At 37.6% G+C, this 20,971-nt stretch overlaps 1 long non-coding RNA gene across 14 annotated transcripts in view; it reads right to left on the reverse strand.

The window, feature by feature from the left end:
* Positions 1–1,115: 1,115 nt before the first annotated feature.
* Positions 1,116–20,971, reverse strand: part of LOC129052153 (uncharacterized) — a 71,465-nt gene continuing 51,609 nt past the window's right edge. For 6 of the 14 annotated variants that reach the window (XR_008517008.2, XR_008517006.2, XR_008517013.2 and 3 more), the window contains 2 exons: positions 4,913–5,037; positions 1,116–3,930 (listed from right to left, as the gene is read on the reverse strand). This is a non-coding gene — a long non-coding RNA (uncharacterized LOC129052153). Of the gene's footprint in view, positions 3,931–4,871; positions 5,038–20,971 lie in introns of those variants that run through there. The other 8 variants (XR_008517001.2, XR_008517000.2, XR_008517003.2 and 5 more) reach the window with 4 other exon arrangements.

Here is a 20,971-nt window from a genome sequence, read left to right on the forward strand (position 1 = left end):
AAAAACCCAACATTGCATTTCTAAAATTAAACCCTACTTGGTCATGATATTTTTATATATGATGATGGATTCCATTTTAAAATAATTTATCATTTTTATATATAATGATGAATTCCATTTTAAAATATTATTAAGAATTTTTATATTTATATTAATGAGATATTAATCTGTGGGGTTATTCTTTTGTCTTATATCTTAGTCTGCTCTTGGCATCATAGTATTGATATTCTCAAAAAATGGATTGGCATGTGTTCTCTCCTCTATTTTCTAATTGTGTCTACCAGTAGTATTTATTTCCTAAATATTGTATAGAATTTATGAGTGAAATAATCTGGGCCTGAAGCTCTCTTTATAAAGTCTTAAATTACAAATTCAAGTTCTTCAATAACCAGGGTTATTCAGATTTTTCTATTTCTTTTTGTGCCTCTTTAGGTAATTTGTGTCTTTCAAGGAATTTGTCCACTCACTCTAAATTGTCAAATTGATTGTCACAATGTCATTCATCATAGTCACTTATTATCAACTTAATGTCTGAAGGATCTGTAGGAATTCCTTTCTTTAAAATACTAATGCTGGTAATTCAGTTCTGCTGTCTGTTTTTCCTGATAAATCTAGCAACAGATTTCAATTTTTTTAATCTTTTCACAGAAACGGAGAAGTATTGAAGTCTCCAACACTAGTTGTGGATTTGTTTTTCCTTTTGCTTCTGGCAATTTTTTTTCATGTATTTTGCAACTCTGCTTATTAGGTACATACATATTTAGAATTGTGTTGCCTTCTTAATGAACCGAACATTTTATCATTAAAAATGGCACTTCTTTATCCTTGAAGTCTACCTCAAATGATATTAATGAACTCACTCCAATTTTCTTATTACCATTTGCATGGCAGATCTTTATTTATCCTTTCTTTTAACTTATCTGAATCTGTAGATTTTAAGAGCTAATCTTGTAGATAGACACAGAGAGTTTTACTTTTTATCTCTAAAATTGTATTAGGGTGTTTAGACATTTACATTTAATAAAATTATTGATCTGAGTTTAAGTCTACCATCTTGCTCTTTATATTTCTATTGGCCCCACCTTTCTTCCCTTCCTTTTTTCTCTTTTCCTACCTCCTTTGGATTAATTGGATTTTTAAACTATTTTATATATCCTCTATTGGCTTATTATCTATACCTGTTTTCCTTTTAGTGGTATTTCTAGGTTTATAATATGTACCTTTAAATTATCACAAACTTCAAATAATAATATACTACTTAACATGAAATAAGAATCTTAAAATAGTATATTCTTCCATTTCTTCCACTCTGTCTTCTGTACTAATGTTGTTACACACTTAACTTTCACATTTGTAACAAACTCAAAATACACGCTATTATTTGCTTTAAAGTCAGTTATTTTGTAATTGAAACTATATAAAAGAAATGTTTTAAATGAGAAAAATGCCTTTTATATTTACCTACCTGTCTTTCAATTTTGGCACTGAAGATTCAATTTCATCTAGTATTATTTCCTATCAGCCTGAAAAAGTTTCTCTAGGAAAAAAATAAACAAAAATTTCTTGGGGTGAGGGTCTGCTGGGGACAAATTCTCTCATGTTGAATTAGAATGAAGTGCCTTTTTTCTCTTTATTTTTGAAGAATATTTTCACTGGTTATAGAATTCTAGGTTAATCTTTTCTTTTTTTCTTTTACCAGTAAATGGGATTGCTTCATTGTTTTGTGGCTTGTATTTATGATGAGAAATCAGAAGTGTGCTTATCTTTGCCGTGTTTATTTTGTGTGTCTTTTTTTTCCCCTCTGTATACTGTTAAGATTTCCTTTTCATTACTGGTTTTTAGCAATTTGATTATGATATAACTTTGTGTGGCTTTACTCATGTTTACCTTGCTCTGAGTTTATTGGGATATTTAAATGTCAGGATTCATAATTTCCAGCAATTTTGGAAAGTTTTTGGCAATTATTTTTCTTAAATATATTTTCTTTTCTCTTCTTTCATTTTCTGGGACCCCAATAATAAGTAAATTAGACCACCTGCTATTGTCCCACATGTCACTGAGAATCTCATCTTTTGTTGTGGGGGTTCTCTGTGATTTAATTTAGATATTTTCTATAGATATGTCTCCAAATTCAACACACTTTTGTTCTTCAGCATCTAATCTTTTGTTTATGTGTAATATATATGTAGTATATATTTAATTTTAAGTATTGAAATTACATACATTTAATTTCAAGTATTATATTTCTAGCCATCAAAATTCCATTCGGTTTTCCACTTTTAATATATTTAATTTCTTTTCTCATACATGTTTTTTAAATGCTTGAGTATAATTATAATAGCTTTTTTAGAGTCCTTGTCTACTAATTACATCACCTTGGTTATTTCTGAAACTCCATATTATTCTGGCTTTTTTTGTTTCCCAAGTGACTTTTACTTGATGCTGAACATTATTTTACATTGTTGAGTGCCTGTATTTTGTGGTCTTCCTTAAAGAGTGTTTGGAAGTTGGTTAAATTACTTGCATATCAGTTTGATTCTTTGGAGGCTTGTTTTTAAGTTTATTCGGATTGGTCTAAATCAGTACTTCTCAGCTGATGGTAATTTTTCACTTCTCTCCCCATAGGACATTTGGCAATATATGGAGGCCCTTTTGGTTATCACAGCTACATGGAGAGTACTACTGCATCCAGTTGGTAGAAGTCAGGAATGCTAGTAAACAATGCACATAACAGCTACACACACACAAGAATTACCCAGCCCAAAATGGATTGGTTGGCCGTGATTACCTTCTACCTTCAGGCTAGTTTAGCCCTACTGCTATTGTAACACACTTTGGGGGGTCATTGTGTAGACCCTGTGTATTCAACTCGATCTCACCTCTCTGTTGTGTTGGAACTCAAATATCTCCTAACACTGAATTCTGGCTTATTTATTTTCTATTTGGTAATCATTCTTTTTTCACCCTTGTGTTGTTTCAGTCAGTGCACAGCTAACTTAATATTAGTTCAAGTCTCAAGAAGGTGCTCTGCAGATTTCTGGAGCTCTTTTATTTTAGCATTCCGCCCCACAAATTCCATCCATTCTTCCTCCCCAAAATATGATGTCTTTTCCCTCAATTCAGCAAGACCATTATAATCTGCTTGGGTTGACCCTCCTAACTGTAGTCTGGAACGTGGCGAGCAGAAGTCCAGAGTGATCATGTGGCTCATCTCGATTGTTTTTTTCCTCTCAAAGATCACAGTCCTGTGCTACTCATCATGTAATGTCTGAAAATAATTGTTTCATATATTTTGTTCAGTTTTCTAGTTGTTCATGAAAGGAGACCAATCTGATATTAGGTCCTTCATCATGGCTAGGAGTGGAAATTTGAGGTGCATGTTTTGAGAAAACTGAAAAGATTGGCCAGTTTTCTCATTTTTGTATAGTCAGATTGGAGTTGGCCTGAAATAACTTTTTAAAAATTAATGTTTTTACATTAATAAATACTCTCAGTGTAACATCTGGCCATAGTCAAAGCAATAAGGGCTGAAATTGAAAAAGTACTGCTGACACTATTATTACAGAGAAGCAAATACTTTTTATTCCTTTGATCCTTAGAGCACCTTTTATTTATTTATTTATTTATTTATTTTGAGATGGAGTCTCTCTCTGTCACCCAGGCTGAAGTGCAGTGGTGCAATCTTAGCTCACTGCAACCTCTGCCTCGCAGGTTCAAGCAATTCTCTTGCCTCAGTCTCCTGTGTAGCTGGGACTACAGGCATGCACCACCACGCCAAAGTACTTTCCACACTCTCTCTTTTAAAGTCTTCTCTGCTTAGTAGGGAGGGGCAGACTACATTGATTCATTCCTTCTCAAATTTACTCAACAAATTCATTCAACAAATATTGATTATCTACTTTGTCTGGGCACTATTCTGTAAAATAGACACTAAAAAAAAAAAAAAGACACTGTTACAAACAAGCAAGAGGAGAAGATGAGAATGATCCATTCAGTAATTAATTAGAGTTGTAGACGTCAATATAAATTCATGTTTAGCTTGATATAGTTGGTTACACTATAGAAATGGTTACAAATAGATGGTTACACATATAAATATTTATAGATACATGTATATAAATACGTTAATATACACACATACATTTCCTTGCTCTGTCAACTATAGAACCTAAATGAAATAACATTCAGTAGCAATGAGCACACCTAGAACCTAGATCTTGGTTTCTAAATGCCATTTTCTAGTACAAGGAGCCAGGATTCTGTGGAGAAATGTTTGATTCTAGGACTGGGACCGGAATATACAAGATGAGCCTGGAGCATCTTGCATTATGAAAAAGTAAGAAAATGCTTTAAAAAGAAGCCCACAATAATAACAGTATGCTGAAGGATATGGAAGCAAACCAAAAGAGCTCCCAGGAAGCAAGGCTGAAACAATGTGAGCAACTAAATTAGGTGGTATTAGATTATAGACAAAGTCTAAAATCAGTATCTATGATACATACTGACATAAATAAATGACTGAACAAATAAATAAATGGGGCACAAAAGACAATCTTCTGTGCAGAAGAATTCCAAAGTTATATAGATATTTTGCTTTCACTTAGGTGCAGCATAACTGCCCCTCCATAAGCATGAGTTGTGCATAGTGACTTCCCTCCAAAAACCACAGTATAAAGGCAGGGTAGGGGTTTAGAATGGTAACTTAACAGAGAAGAAACCTAACAAAACACAACTTCAGCCAGGTGCTCAAGGTCAGTATCACAGTGGTAAATCATGTTGATGGCATGTGCCTTTGATATGATGTGATGAAAATGACACTTTACCTCTGTGGTTTTTTTCCCCAAACCCATAACTTCAGTCTAATCATGAAAAACATCAGTCAAACCCAATTCAGGGATATTTTATGAAATACCTGACCATTACCGCTGACAACTCTCAAGGCCATCAAAAACAAGAAAAATCTGAGAAACAGTCACAGCCAGGAGGAGCCTATGGAGACATGATGACTCAGTGTAATGTGGGAACCAGAACGGGAGCCTGGAACAGAAAAAAAATCAGGTAAAAACTAAGAACATTTTAATAAACTATAAACTTGAATGCACAGTAATGCATCAATGTTGATTCATCAAAGGTAACAAATACAACATTCTACTGTCATGTATGATGTTAACAAACGGGAAAACTGGGTGAGGGGTACATGGGAATTCTCTGTACTGTCTTTGCAACTATTTAATAAAGCTAAAATTACCCTAAAATAAAAATAAATAAAAAAACAGATACTGTCTATGATCTTATAAACTTGTATTTTAGTGGGAGAAATTGACAATAACCAAAAGATAGTGACAAACACTCTGAGGGCAGGGAGGAAAGGGAAGGGACTGGAGTGTGCCGGGGGTGATGGGCATGCTGCTTTATATAGGGAGCAGGGGAAGACCTCACCAAGATGCTGAAGAAGTAATATGAAAAAAGGCAGAGGGAAACTATGCCCATATCTGGTCTTGCTAGACATGGGGAGAAGGAGATGCAAAGTCCCTGGGATGGAGCATCCTTATCTGAGAAATAGCAAGGAGGCCCCTGTGGCTGGAGAAGAAAGGTGAATAAACAGGACAGTGAAAAGCAGAGAGACAGAAAGGGGAAGGAAGGAGAGCAGACGATGCAGACCTTCTGGAATCTTACCATATTTAGGCTCCCACTCTGAAGGATATTGGAAGCCATTAGAGGGTTTTGAAAGCCAGCTGGGCACGGTAGCTCATGCCTGTAATCCCAGCATTTTGGGAGGCTGAGGCGGGTGGATCAGCTCAGGTCAGGAGTTCGAGACCAGCCTGGCCAACATGGTGAAACCCCATCTCTACTAAAAATACAAAAATCAGCTTGGCATGGTGGTGGGTGCCTGTAATCTCAGCTACTCGGGAGGCTGAGGCAGGAGAATCGCTTGAACCCAGGAGGTGGAAGTTGTAGTGAGCCGAGATCATGCCATTGCACTCCAGCCTGGGCAACAAGAGTGAAACTCTGTCTCAAAAAAATAAAAAATAAAAAGAAAGCCAAGGCATGACGTGATCTGACTAATATTTTTACAACAACATTCCAGATTCCAGGGGGCAGTGAAACTGGTTAGCCGACTATTTATTGATGCAATCCAGCTGAGAGATAACTGTGACTCTGACCAGAATCATAGTTGTGATGCAGTGAGAACTGGTCAGGTTCTGTAGCCAATAGGATTTAAGGATAACTTGGAAGTGGAGAGTGACAGAAGGGCAGGTGCCAAAGATGCCTGCAAAGCTGCAGCTCTGAGCAGTAGCAGCATGGGGGTACCATTTACTGAGACGAAAAAGACTCATTCCTAGAGGTGAAGAGCGCATATTTTGGAGAAAGAGTTTGGTTTTATACAAGTTTAGTCTAAATGCCTAAACGTTAGATGCCTTAATCTGGGTGAAGATGTCAAGGGAGTTCAATTTGACCCTAGGGATGACAGTTTCAGCATCAGCAGAATGTAGGTTATGTTTTAAGTCTCGAGCCTGGATGAGGTCACACAAGGAGGACGTATGAAGATGGAAGAGACCATAAGTACCCCTATGTGCCAGGCATGATTCTAGGTTTTGGAGATTCAGCACAAGCAAAGCAAGTATTTCATACCATAGAGTGGATCATCTGGCTTTATGATATTGTCATAGCATGGTGGACTCATGGGTTGAGGTCTATCTCCAACTGATTTAATCACATTCTCTCATAGAAAATTCATATTGAAGCCTGAGCAGTATATAACTCCAGGAAGGGGGCAGCCATGTGCTTAAGAAAAGAGAAAATGCTATTCTCTGGAGGAAGAAAAATGAATAAAAGATACATCTAAGAAAACAAGAGAATAATGTCACTTGACACAAGACAGCACCTGACCAAACATACCAAGTTCATGCGGGACATGATCTGAGAGGTGAATGGCTTTGCTCCATGTGAGTGGCATGCCATGGAGTTAGCCCAGGTCTCCAAGGACAAATGGGCCCTCAAGTTCATCAAGAAAAGGGTGAGGATGCACATCTGCACAAAGAGGAAGTGGGAAGAGCTGAGCATGACCGCCAGGAGGAAAGCAGCTGCCAAGGAGGACTGAGCCCCCTGCCCTGCTGTCTGCCCAAAATAAAAGCTTCACAGAAAAAGAAAAATGCATTTCTGATCCCTTCTGAGGTTTGATTACACATGTCATCTATAGGTTCCAAGAAATTCCCCTATATCTTTATAATAAATTGCCCATATTGGTGAACTAACTTAAAGGAGTTCTTGAAGTTCCAACATTTACAAGTAATGAAAACATCCACAGACACCAGAAATTGAAATAGGTAAAAAGATAGAGGTCTCCAATTGAAATCTCCACAGGGAGAGCATCTTCTAAATAATCCTTTTCATTTTACTCACTCTAGAATTCACGTTACCAATGGACAACTTAAAAATATGTTTCTGTTTAAGGGAGCAACACAAACCTAACCAATTAAGAGAATTAAATACCCAACTGTTTTGAAAGGCGGCATTCTTGGGGACAATGGTACATAAGAAAAGGGAACCCTGTCCAGCATCGCAGAGACATCTGGAATAGCACCTTGGGAAATCCTCCAGGCCAAATCTTGCACACGTGCAGCCAGGAGGACAAACATGGCCACAGAGGTCTTGTCTTTCATTTGGCTTACATCAAGTTAAATACATGGGGACCAACATTTAAAAACCTAAAAAAAGGGGAGCTCTTGTACACTGTTGGTGGGAATGTAAATTAGCACAGCCACTATGGAGTACAGTTTTGAGGTTCCTCTAAAAACTAAAAACTGAGTTACCATATGATCCAGCAATCTCATCGCTAGGTGTATATCCAAGAGAAAGGAAATCAGAGCATTAAAGAGCTATCTGCACTCCCATGTTTGTTGCAGCACTGTTCACAATAGCGAAGATTTGGAAGCAACCTAAATGTCCATCGACAGTTGAATGGAAAAAGAAAACGTGGTACATATATACAATGGAGTACTATTCAGCCATAAAAAAGAATGAGATCTAGACATTTGCAACAATTTGCATGGAACCAGAGATCATTATGTTAAGTTAAATAAGCCAGGCACTGAAAGACATATGTCACATCTTCTCACTTATTTGTGGGATCTAAAAATCAAAAATAATTGAACTCATGAATATAGAGATAGAAGGATGGTTACCAGAAGCTGGGAAGGTTAGTAGGCGGCTGTTGTGGGGAGGTGGGGATGATTAATGGTACAAAAAGAAATAAAAGAATGAATAAGACCTACTATTTGATAGCATAATAGGGTGACTATAGTCAATAATAACTTAATTGTACATTTTAAAGTAACTTAAAGTATATAATTGGATTGTTTGTAACTCAAAGGATAAATGCTTGAGGAGATAGATACCCCATTCCCCATGATGTGCTTATTTTGCATTGCACGCCTGTAACAAAACATTTCATGTACCCCATATATATATGGGGTCCATAAATATATATATATATAGATATATATATATATATGGGGTCCATAAATATATATATATATATATATATATATATATGGGGTCCATAAATATATATATATATATGGGGTACATAAATATATATATGACTAGATAAATATATATATATGACTAAATATATATATATATATGACTAGACCCTGGATTTCTCTTGAAAATCTAGATGATCTGACAATAATGGGTCTATTTTCCCCTTCTGCAGCAGCCAGCTGGAGCCAAGCAGTGGCTGCCTCTCTAGACAGACAGGGCCATCCTTCACAATGACACAAGCACTGGGACTCATGCAATATAAGCATGGGCTTCATTCATTTACACCAGTGGTTCCCCACTGGGGATAATTTTGTCCTTCAAGGGGCATTTGGCAATGTCTCAATTTTTGATTTTCGACATTTTTGATCATCACATGATGGGTGGGGAGGTGCTACCCACATCTAGCAGGTAGATGCTGAGGATATTGCTAACATCCTAAAGTGCACACTGCAGCCCGCGCAGCCAAGAATTTTTGGTTGCAAAATGCCAACAGTACCAAAGTTCAGAAATAGTGATTTACACAAACTTCTTGGCCCCTTAAGCAAGTGAGGTTGTAATTCCAGATGAAGTCCATTTCTCAGAACTCAGGCAAGACTAATAACTATATAAGTACTTCCAAAAAGCCTACTGTCTCTACTCGTCTCTGCTTCTCTGAGCAGTTGGGACAGTAAGACTCAATGATTCCATTGCGACAGCAACATCTAACATCTGTACACTTGTTATGTGGTAGACAGGGCACTAAGTGAATTCATATCTACAAACCATTTAAGTCTTTCATCAACTTTACAAGGTAGGTATTATGATTTTATGATTAAAATTGCATTATTGCTGTTGGCAGAAACCCTTCTCCAGTAGCCTGTAGACAGAAAGCTCCTTGACTGGCACAAGCAGACTACTTAGATGCTAGAGCAAGGTGACCTGGACATGAGTCCTGACCCTGCCATTTACCATCCCTGTGATATTGAGAAAGTTGTTAAAACTCCTTGGGCCTTGGTTTTCTCATCTGAAAATGGGATAATAATAATAACACTCACCTCATTATATTATTATGAAGATTAAAAGGGCTGATGCACGAAAGGTACTCAGAATGGTATCTGATCTATAGCAAACATTCAAAAAGTTAGTTATTGTAGCTATTATTACTTTTGTTGTTGTGTTTGTTGTTGTTGTTGTTTGACTAAATACTCAGGCAGTAAACAGAGAGTGCTGGTTCCAAGTTTTCAAAGCATTTCATCAAATCTCTCTGTCTCTCTCTCGTTCTCGGCTTTGATTTCCTCTGCAGTTTCATTCTCAGGCAGACCCTTCCCAGGTGTTGACAATTCCATGAATCAAAACTCTACATTCACATCCCAGAAGCTTAGCATAAGCAGTAAGATGCAGCAGTAACTGGCCCAGCTTGTGTTATTCTTAAATCACTGTTGCAGTGGTGGGAGAAGTGAGGTGCCCTGATCAGCAGCCCTGTGTTAATTGTCCCCCTGGAACTGGGGAAGAGTCAACTCCTCTCACACCACATGAACCAAGAGTGAGGAAGACTGACTCCCCCAGAGACAAATGGGGATGGTGTTTCACTATGAAGGAGAATGATCCAAGCAGGCAAAAATGACAGCTCTACAATTATTCCCATTTTACAGGAAATTGTCTCAGTAAGACGAAGCAATTTTCACAGGGAAACAAAACTATTAAGCGTGAGAATAAGAATTTAAATCATGGCTTCCAAACATCCAGGAACAATTTAGCATTTTAAAAACCTATATCAATAGATCAAAAGAAAAATGACAGTGTCATCATAAACGCTGAAAGACTTTTGATGAAAGTCAATATCTTTTCTTGATAGATAGTCGCTTCTAACATTAAGTTTAAAAAGCAATGAGAGAGACTTTTAAGAAGACTTTAAATCGCTGCTAAGGGACTTAGAAGACTTGGGGAAAAAAGAATAACTGTGTGACATCACCTTTTGATAAGTAAATCTATATATTAATATTATTTCAGGAGAAATGCTATCACTTTTTTGAACTAGAAAATCTAATTCTAAAGTTCAATTAAAAATATGTCGATAGGAACAGTTAGGAAAATTCTAAAACATACTCTAAAAGTAAAATAATTAAAATATGGTGGTACTAGAGCAGAATAAAACAGATCAATGGAATAGAATCAAGTCTAGAAATATGGCACAAATAAATATAGAAATGTATTATGTGACAATAGTGATATTTAAAATCAGTTTGGAAAACACTGATTATTAAATATATGACGTTAAGGTATCTGAATAGCTGCCTGATTAAAAACAAAATGAATTCCTACCCTGCTCGTTACACTAAAACTTATGCCAAATGTTCAAGCCTTTAAATGTAAACCATTACAATGAGCTATTATTTACTAAAAAATGAAATGGAAGAACTTTTATCATTATCACAGGACAAAAAGGCTCCTCTACAAAAACAACACTACACCAAGTAGCCATGAAAGAAAAGATGAATACATTTAACTATATATTGTTGTGGACTATATAAACTTTGTTGTCCCTCAAAAAAGGTATGCTCAAAACCCAGTCATCAGGACTTATGAATGTGAGCTATTTGGACAAAGGGTTTTGGCAGATATAATCAAGTTAAGTTGAGGTAATGGTGGATTGGGATGCATCCTAATCCAATGACTACTGTCCCTAAAAGATGGGGGGAATTTGTGTATGCAGTTACTCAGAGAAGAATACCTCGTGGAGACAGAGGTAGAGATTGGAGTGATGCTGCCACAAACCAAGGAAGGCCAGGGATTGCCAGAAACCAACAGAAGCTAGAAGAGGCAAGGAAGGATTTTCCCTAGAGCCTTTGGAAGGAACATGGCCTTGCCAACACCTTGATTTTGGACTTCTAGCTTTCAGAACTGTAAAATAATACATTTCTGTTGTTTTCAGCCACTCTATTGGTGGTAGTTTAACACAATAACCTTAAGAAACTAATATGATTATTTTAAAAAAGAATTTACACGGGAAAAATTACACAAAACTAAAGAACAAATGGCAAAAATCTTTGTAACTCATATAAGAAAGAACTTGTTTTCTTAATATGTAATGAGTTTCTGTAAATCAGTATTTAAAAAATATCCAACCACTTAATAGAAACTGAATACATGAAGTTGTATGATGTTTTCATAGCTTTGTTGAGACAATTAAAAGAAATAATTTGTGTGTAACCCAAATATGATGATTATCTAATGGGTAGTCTTTGAGCTTTCCTTTTAGCCACATTTAGAACATACACAGCATATTATCACCTTCTTACTCATTGCTGTAGTGATGAAAGTAGATTTTACTGAAGTTATTGAGGGGAGAGAGGAAGAGGACTTATATCACACACCATGCACCAAAACATCATTTAAAAAATTACCTGTTAAACGCGTCTGTTCATTTCTCAAAGTTCCACTATGGGCCCCGATGTCTTCTAGTTATCTTTGTTTTTCCTTCAGCCTAAAATTCCCAACACTACCTCTCAACTATTTTTCTCTTTTCCTTAGTAATTCAGCTCACAGCTTGCATAATCTGGTCAGCAAAACAAAAGCCAGGCAGTTTTCTCTGATTCCATCCTTAGAAAGCAGTTCAGGGGCCAACCATTGTTAGTTCCATGGAGTCCCATCAACCCAGTCACTTTGTCTTTTCTTGGAGCAGGAAAAGAAGGAAAGCCTTTGCTGCTGGGAAGATAAGATCTTCTTCAGATGGCCACAGATGTGAAGAATTAACCCAGTCAGAGCCAGCTTCATGGACATGCCTTCTGCACAGTTCCACGGAGAACGGACCTGTACTTTGCGTAATGCTCTCCTGTCACTATCTTGAAGTTCTCAATAATTGTCAGACAGTGGGCACCACATTCCCATTTGCATGGGGCCCCACAAAGTATACAGTCAATCAGTCTTGACACAAAAATTATTCAGTAAACAGTTATTGCTGTCATTACTCAAAGCACAAATGCCTTATCTCCTGAGTAATCCAAGAGACAGAGCATCTCAAAGCTTCATATTTTTAAAGAAAAAAAAAATTTGTTTTAAAGCAAATGGAGAAGAAGGGGGGGAAGAAAAACTAGCTGCATGAACTTCGAAGCCAGGAAAACTGGCACCATTGCCTTTAGCAAGATGTTATCTGACATCTTTTGGCTGAATGCGTCCTTTCATGGGGTGATTAAACAGCAAATATCTCCGAGTAGCATAATGTTTATTAGACGTTACTCTGTTAGGGCAGCTTGTGTTTTCCCTGTATTCTGTTTCCGTATTCAAGTGTGTACAATTTGTTGATTTAAATAAAATTTAAAATAAGCCGTGTTGCTTGAAGAGCTGCTGACAGGGCCTTGCGGAAAACTTTGAGAGGTTTTTTATTAGGAAACAATTCTGCTTCTGTGTCATGTTTTTCTGCCTTATGCTTTTCCCCCAACCCCCTCCCTGTCCTTAGCACCACAGGACAGCAGCCTGAAAACCAATATTTTTACTTTTTTCGAATGTTCATCTGGCTCTCTGAAATACTTCTATCCACGAGGCAAGGATTCTATGTGTCCATCCTGTCTCCCAGGTTATTAGAGAAAAAGGGGAAACCCGCTTCTGACAAAGGTCACCTGCAGTCCATGCCAGGAGTCATGCACATTCTAAGTGTTAGATTTTCTGGAGTGTTGATCATTCATTTATTCATCATTCATTCATTTATTGTTTTCATTAACCACATGTTTAACTGATGGCAAAGTACAGAGAAGTGAATACTGCTGTATGTCACTGAATAGAATGATGATGTCTCTTTAAAATGAAAGTACCCATCATCTGGGCCACGTCATTTGTTCTCTGCTTGTGCCTTAGAGAAACCTTCATACATGGACACAGAGACATGTGCAAGGAAGTACATCACATTCTTTGGGGGAAGTGGAACAACAGGAAGCAACCTACATGTCTATCAGCAAGGGGACTGCTAAGTAAGTGTGCAAGAGTGAAACGGGATGTGGTGGTGAAGAAGAAGAAAATAAACCTCTATGTACCTACTGTATTAGTCTGTTTTCACACTGCTGATAAAGACATACCCAAGGCTGAGTAATTTGTAAAGAAAAAGAGGTTTAATGGACTCACAGTCCCACGTGGCTGGGGAGGCCTCACAATCATGGTGGACGGCAAAAGGCACGTCTTACATGGCAGCAGACAAGAGAGAAATGAGAACCAAGCAAAAGGGAGACCCCTTATAAAACCATCAGCTCTCGTGAAACTTATTCACTACCACGAGAATAGTATGGAGAAAACTGCTCCCATGATTCAATTACCTTCCACCAGGTCCTTCCCACAACATGTGGGAATTATGGGAGCTACAATTCAAGACAAGATTTGGGTGGGGACCCAGCCAAGACATATCACCTACATAAACAAATCTTCAACACATATTTTTGGGAGAAAAAGACAAGTTGCACAAACATCTTGTACCACATGAAGCTTTTTTTAAACAACCAAAAGGTTCTGAAAACACAAAACAATATTTGTATTTTCTATAGGTACATACACATGCATAAAAATACAAAGGAAATTCTGGCTGTTACAGATGTGTGCTAAGAAAAAAATTATTAGAAAATTGTTTGGAAGAAAAGTCAACAAATTAATACAATACCACAGCTGGGGAGGAGCATGGTAGGGGAATGTAGCACAAGCACCTTCAGTTTATTTGTAATGTCTTATTTTTATATGACAGTTTATTTTATTATTTTATACATTTATTATTGCTTAATGACAAATCAATATTTTAGCTGATATAAAAAATACTCTGTAAAAATTCAAGGAGTTAATATTACATAATAGTTCCCCAATCCATGTTTGCTTTTATATATCAAATATACATTATAGGCACATGGAATTTTTGTATGATACAATACCCTATGTACGTGTCCAATAAATATCACTTACAGGCATGGATGAATGAACAAAAGCTGAATGGATACTTTTCCCCTCCATCATTTAGAGGTGGAGGCTCCTGAATTACTGTTTTACCACCTCTTTGTCATATCTGAAATCTAGTTCAGAGAAGAAAATCATGCAAATAATTAGAATTGCCACTTATTGAAGATCTTTCTATATGCCGCTGGCTTTAAAGAATTTTACTTTCCTAATATTATTTGCCTGTTACTATTGCTGCATAAATAAAAGATCACCCCAAAAATTAGTGGCTTAAATCAACCATTTTCATGTATTCTCAGACTGTGAGGGTGAGGATACTGAAAAGAGCACAAAGGGTTAGCTAGTCTCTGCTTCACAATGTCTGGGGTTTCTGCTAGGAAAACTAGAATACTGGAAGTGACTTGATGGTTGACAGCTGGAATTATCTGGAATGTCTTCTTTCATGTAGCTGATGGTTAATGCTGACCATTAGTAGGAACCTCAGTTGGGTCTGTTGGCACTAACACCCACATGTGGCTTCTCCATGAGGCTGCTTGAGCTTCCCCTTAACATGGCAACCTCAGGGTGCTTGAACTTCTTACATAGTAACACCAGATTCCAAATGTGAATACCTCATCTAACAAGGCAGAAGGTGTAGGACTTTTATGCTCTATATTCAAAAGGCATACAGAATAACCTCCGCTACATCCCATTGGTTATAAGTAAGTCAAAACCCTGTCCAAATTCAAGGAAAGAAAAATTAAACTCTTCTTCTGGATGGAGGCAATGGATATGTTCTAGAAAAGAATAGGCCAGGAGATCTTTTTACTGCCATCTTTAGAAAACATAATCTGCCACATCTTCATAACAATCCTCTTCTGCAAATAGGTGAATAATCCATTTTATAGATGAGAGAGCAGGTGCAGGAATACTTTATTTTTCTAAAGTCAAATTACTCGATGGCAAGTGGCTGAGCAAGGATTCAAACTCAGGTCTGTGTGTCCCCAAAGCCTCCTCTCCCCACCCCTCACTGCCATCACATCAGGTGGATATTATATTTATGTATTTCATCCTGCTTTTATTGCTTATCAGGGAGACATACCCAGATACCAAATGTTATCTTATATAGAGATTGCATCTTCTTGCAATTTTCAGCCCACATGACTGGTTCAATAACCTGTTCCTCAGTAGTTAATAGGAAGCCATTGAGATGAGTCTTTTCTGAGGGTCCAGGGAAATTGCTGTTAAGAGATCAGAGTTTGAGCAGTGTTGGCAACTTCAGGATGGTGGCTGATCCACAGCGATCGTTGACTCCAGTGAAAAATGATCCTCTGTCTATGTGACACAATTATTTGTGTATTTACCACAAACGCCCTTAAATGGGCCCCTTTCGATCAGAAAATAAGTAATAAGCTGAGGGAGAAAAATAGCTAAATTTAAACGTAACTGCTCACATTGTTTTGTCCTTAGATGGATGGTAGGTCTCTCTCATTATTCACCAAGCACAGACATGCTACCAAGAGTGATTTGGCAACTTGTGAAGATAAATCACAACCAGGATGGCTGCTGTCACTGTCCAGTTGAGAATGTGACCCTGGGGGCTGACAGAGTGTGGGGACAAGCACATGCATGGGTCCAGCTGGTGCAAAGTTTGAGAGAAAAAGGAGGACCCAGAGAAAGGAAAACAGAAGAAAAGCAATAAAAATACCGTGTCTCCCCCGACATTGTTCCCAAGTGCCATGCTTTCGAGAGAACTAATGTTTTTGTGAGTCCCCAACAGGTCAGAAGGAAGACAGATGGTGGGTTACCGAAGCAGGAGGGGAGGAGGTTATGAATTCAACCGTCAATGAGAAGAAAACACAGATTTAATATGTAGCTCGAGAGAAGATGGAAGAAAGCAGCATGACACTCTAAGAATCTGAAGGGAGTTGTATTTTCTAGATATTTTTGGATGAAATATTTTATACACGACACAAAGCCAAGATCCTCCAAATTAACTTTGTTTATTCTATTTTTGTAACCAATAGTTTTGTGATCATAAAAGCAACACCTTCTAATAATGCAAATTTTTGCAAATATAGTAAAATGCATAAAAATTCATACTCATTCCATCCAGGAGTAACCAATGTAAATATCTTGTTACACAGTTTTCCAGTTTCCCTCTTGTATGTGTACATAGAACTATACGTCCTGCAAAAATGGGCTCAGATAATACCTAATGTTTTGTGTTCTGCAATTTTCGTTTCTTATATCATGAGCTTCTTTCTATGTCAAAAAGTAGGCATTTACATAATCATTTTAATGGAGGCTTAATCTTCCATGGTAATATTAGTTAATCAATCCACTATTACTGAATGTTTAGGACTCTGAATTTTTTTCTTTTTGCAAATAATAAAACATGAACATCTTTGCACATATACCTTTTTGTACTTGCTGGCTTCTGACATATTTCTCAAGGTGTTTTGTCGTAAGATGAGGAATTTGTATACATATTACTAAATTATTATTTTGTTAAGTTGTACCAATAATTATCTAAAGTCAAAGCTAAAATGACGCAATTTGCTTTTTTCTTTCTTTCTTTCTCTCTTCTTCATTTCTTTTTTTCCCCGTTCCTCTTCCTCTGCCTCTTTCTGTCTTCACTAGTCAGTAACTGCGATTGTTGAAGCAGTTTATTTTGCAGGGAACTTACAGATGAGGGCAGGCGTTGGAAACTGTGGCCCATGGGCCAATCAGGCCCACCATCAATTTTTGTTAGGCCCATAAGCTAAGAATAGTGTTTTTATTTTTAAATGGTTGAAAAAAATCAAAAGAAGAGTAATATGTTGTGATACACACAATTACATAGACTTTAAATTTCAGTGTCCATCAATAAGTTTCACTTAAACATAGTCACTCTATTTCTTTACATATTGTCTGTGGTGCTTTCACCCTGCAACAGCAGAGTTGAGAAGCTGGGACAGATAATGTCTATATTGCTCATAAAGTAAGAAATATTTACTATCTGATCTCTGTAGAAAAAGTGTGTGGACTCCTGGGCTAGTGACAATAACATTTCTAGCTTTCACTGGAGACCAGCAACTGTCCCAGGAGAACATCATAGCAGCAGTTAAGAGTGTGATACTCAACAGGTCTCCTGGGTTCAAATTCCAGCTTTGTGACTTACTAACTGTGGGACCTTAGACTCATTGTTAAAAGTCTTTTGCTAAAACATCCTCAACCGCAGAAAGGAAAGAATAATACATACTATTGACAACCAATGTTATCACCAGGATCAAGTAAAGGGAGGAGTAAAAAGTGTTTACCATAAGTGCCTAGTGCATAGCAAAAAACTGTTGTTACTATTTGCTCTTCACTTCTGGAAATTTAACTTAAAACTTGTTCAAATATCTCTAATCCTGGAATTTTAATTTATTCTGTTATTCTTTCTTATCCTTGAATAATTTTTTGTTCCAGAACAGATGGTGCCAATATTATCAAAATAAAATTTATAGTTTGAGAAGTCTTCTTAAATGGAATAAGAAAAACCATATATCATTATTTTTTTTCTCTTCTGTGATTCAATTGCCTCTTCACTTACTTATTCATAGATAAGGCATGTTAGAATAATTTACTTTCAGGTCTCAAAAGAATGGGGAAGCTATAGCTGGTGCATTATGGGAGGTAGCTGGCCTCACTGAAGATGCCAACTTTCCTCAAGAGTTAGGGTTAAAAGACTGTCTAGTCTAGAAGGCATATGACCCATCCCCATTCCAATGCCGGAAAACGTCAGTTCACAGCCATGCACTGAATATTACAGCTTATCATTTAAGATAGTCGTCCTTATTTGCTGTTCTGCATATATCCCTGGACTGGGCAGTTTGTGGACATGGAAAAACCCAAAGAGGTGTTCTCTCTAGGAATGCACAGATGCTCTTCGACTTATGATGAGGCTGTTTCCTGATAAGCCCATCTTAAATTGAAAATATGGTAAATCAAAAATGAGTTTAATCCGTCTAACCCATAGAGCATCATAGCTTAGTCTAGTCTGACTTAAATGTGTTGTTTTACTTCCATTAGCTTATATTTGGACAAAATCATCTAACCCAAAGCCTATTTTCTAAGAAAGTGTTGAACATCTCATGTAATTTATTGAATACTGCACTGAAAGTGAAAAACAGAATGATTGTATGGGTGCTCAAAGTACAGTTTCTGTTGAATGTGGATCACTTTTGCACCATCCCAAAGTCAAAAAATCCAAAGTTGAACCATTGTAAGTCAGAGACTATACACAAATCTCTTTCATAAACTTGAGGCAGATCTTGCTGTGTCTAAATAAAGCTCTCTCTGAGCATCATTTAAGCTCATTCTTTCTTTTAAAAAGTAAAAGCATTAAAATGAATATCTCTTAGGTGGGCAGTGAGCACCTGGCCTCTACTGGGAAGGTTGGGGGTACAGAGATGGACCAAGCACTTCAGCCCTGCTCCCTGCATTCCCATGTCTGATCATTTAGTTTGTCCTAGCTTGAACAGCATGCCCCCAGGAATGCTTTCCCTAAACATCCTGTCTGCAGGGGACCTTGCCGCTATTTCCCAAAACAGCCCGGTGTATGTCTTTCAGAGCACTAAAAATATAGATTATTTCTTTGGTTAATCCATTGATTTGTTTACAGTCTATGCCCACCCCCATTGTAATATAAGCTCCACAAAGGAAAGGTCTTGTCTATCTCATTCATCAATGTCCCCCGCACTTGTACAGCATTGGTGTGAACAATTACTTGTCTTGACTTTCAAATTACTCACTATTTTGTTCCTCATTAAGACTGACCCCCACTCCCTCTCAACTATTATCTCTCCCTTCATTCTACTAAATTCTGGTCATTTTCTTGACACACAGATATCTTTTTCTTCTCTTTTTCACATAATCCATTTCTTCACCTAAAACATCTTTTCATTCTCCCCATTTGCACTCCCCCACTTCTTGGCTGACCACCTCTTAGCTGTTCTTTAGGTTTCAGCTTCTAGATTACACCCAGCAGGAATCCTTCCCTGATCATTCTCCACGCCCAGGGTAGACAGTTGCCTCTGTTGAACTCCCCTGTGCCCAGCACACTTCTCATCATTTCTTTCACCTCTAATGGCTATTCTTGCCTGCTGAGTTGTCTGTCTCCCCAGCCAGAACAGCACAGTTCCCAGCGCAGTGGCTGGCAGGTAGTCGGTGCTCAGTGATGTATTTTTAATAAATGAATGGTTAGGCTGGGCGTGGTGGCTCACGCCTGAAATCTCAGCATTTTGGGAGGTTGAGGCAGGCAGATCATCTGAGGTCAGGAGTTCAAGACCAGCCTGACTAATATGGTGAAACCCCGTCCCTATTAAAAATACAAAAAGTAGCCAGGCATGATGGTGCATGCCTGTAATCCCAGCTACTCGGGAGGCTGAGGCAGGAGAATTGCTTGAACCTGGGAGGCGGAGGTTGCAGTGAGCTGAGATGGCACAATTGCACTCCAGCCTAGGAGACAGAGCAAGACTCTGTCTCAAAATAAATAAATAAATAATTAATAAATTAAACGAATGGTTAAACATTGAAGAATCATTACCCTATTTCCATAACATTAACCCATATTTTTAACAGCGTATTAGTCCATTTTCATACTGCTATAAAGAACTGTCTGGCACTGGATAATTTATAAAGGAAAGCAGTTTAATTGACAGTTCAGCACGGCTGGAGAGGACTCAGGGAACTTACAATCATGGTGGAAGGCGAAGAGGAAATAAGGTACCTTCTTCACAAGGCAGCAGGAAGGAGAAGTGCTGAGTAAAGGGGAAAGATCCCCTTATAAAACCATCAGATCTCATGAGAACTCATGCACTATCATGAGAACAGCATGGGGGAACCGCCCCCATGATCCACTTACCTCCACCTGCTCTCTCCTTGACACATGGAGATTATGGGGATTACAGGAATTACAATTCAAGATGAGATTTGGGTGAGGACACAAAACCAAGCCATATCAAACACTGAGAAGAAGGTATGTGTTATTCATTAAACAATAGTAAGAACTAATTTCCCCAACATACAAAACCTTCCAAGAGATCATTGAAAAAGAAACAGAATAGAGGCATATCATAGACAATTGACAAAAAAAGAATATACTTCATAAATACATATATGACAAGCTGCTTAATACCTGACTCAAGACAGATGTGAATTAATATTCTACTGGGAGACTGCATTTTCTTTTCCAAATTGCAAAAATCAAAAGGTTTGATAATACCCTCCCTGAGTAATCAAATGGGAAAACAGGTCTTCTCGCTTATGAACGACGGGAATGTAAATTCAACAACCTCTACATAGGACACTTTGACAATATTTATCAAACTTACAAATGCACTTACCCTTGGCCCCAGCTAGTCCACTTCTAGGTATTTATTCTGCAGAGACCCTCTTACATGTGTGGCGTGACATGCATTCAAGGTTACTGACTGCAGGGTTGTTGATAAGAGCAAAACTTTGGAAGCTCCCTAAATGCCTCTAGATTCAGGGCACTTCATGAATAATTTATGCT

The sequence above is a fragment of the Pongo abelii genome, chromosome 21 (genome assembly GCF_028885655.2).
Source record: "Pongo abelii isolate AG06213 chromosome 21, NHGRI_mPonAbe1-v2.0_pri, whole genome shotgun sequence".
NCBI classification, from domain to species: domain Eukaryota; kingdom Metazoa; phylum Chordata; class Mammalia; order Primates; family Hominidae; genus Pongo; species Pongo abelii.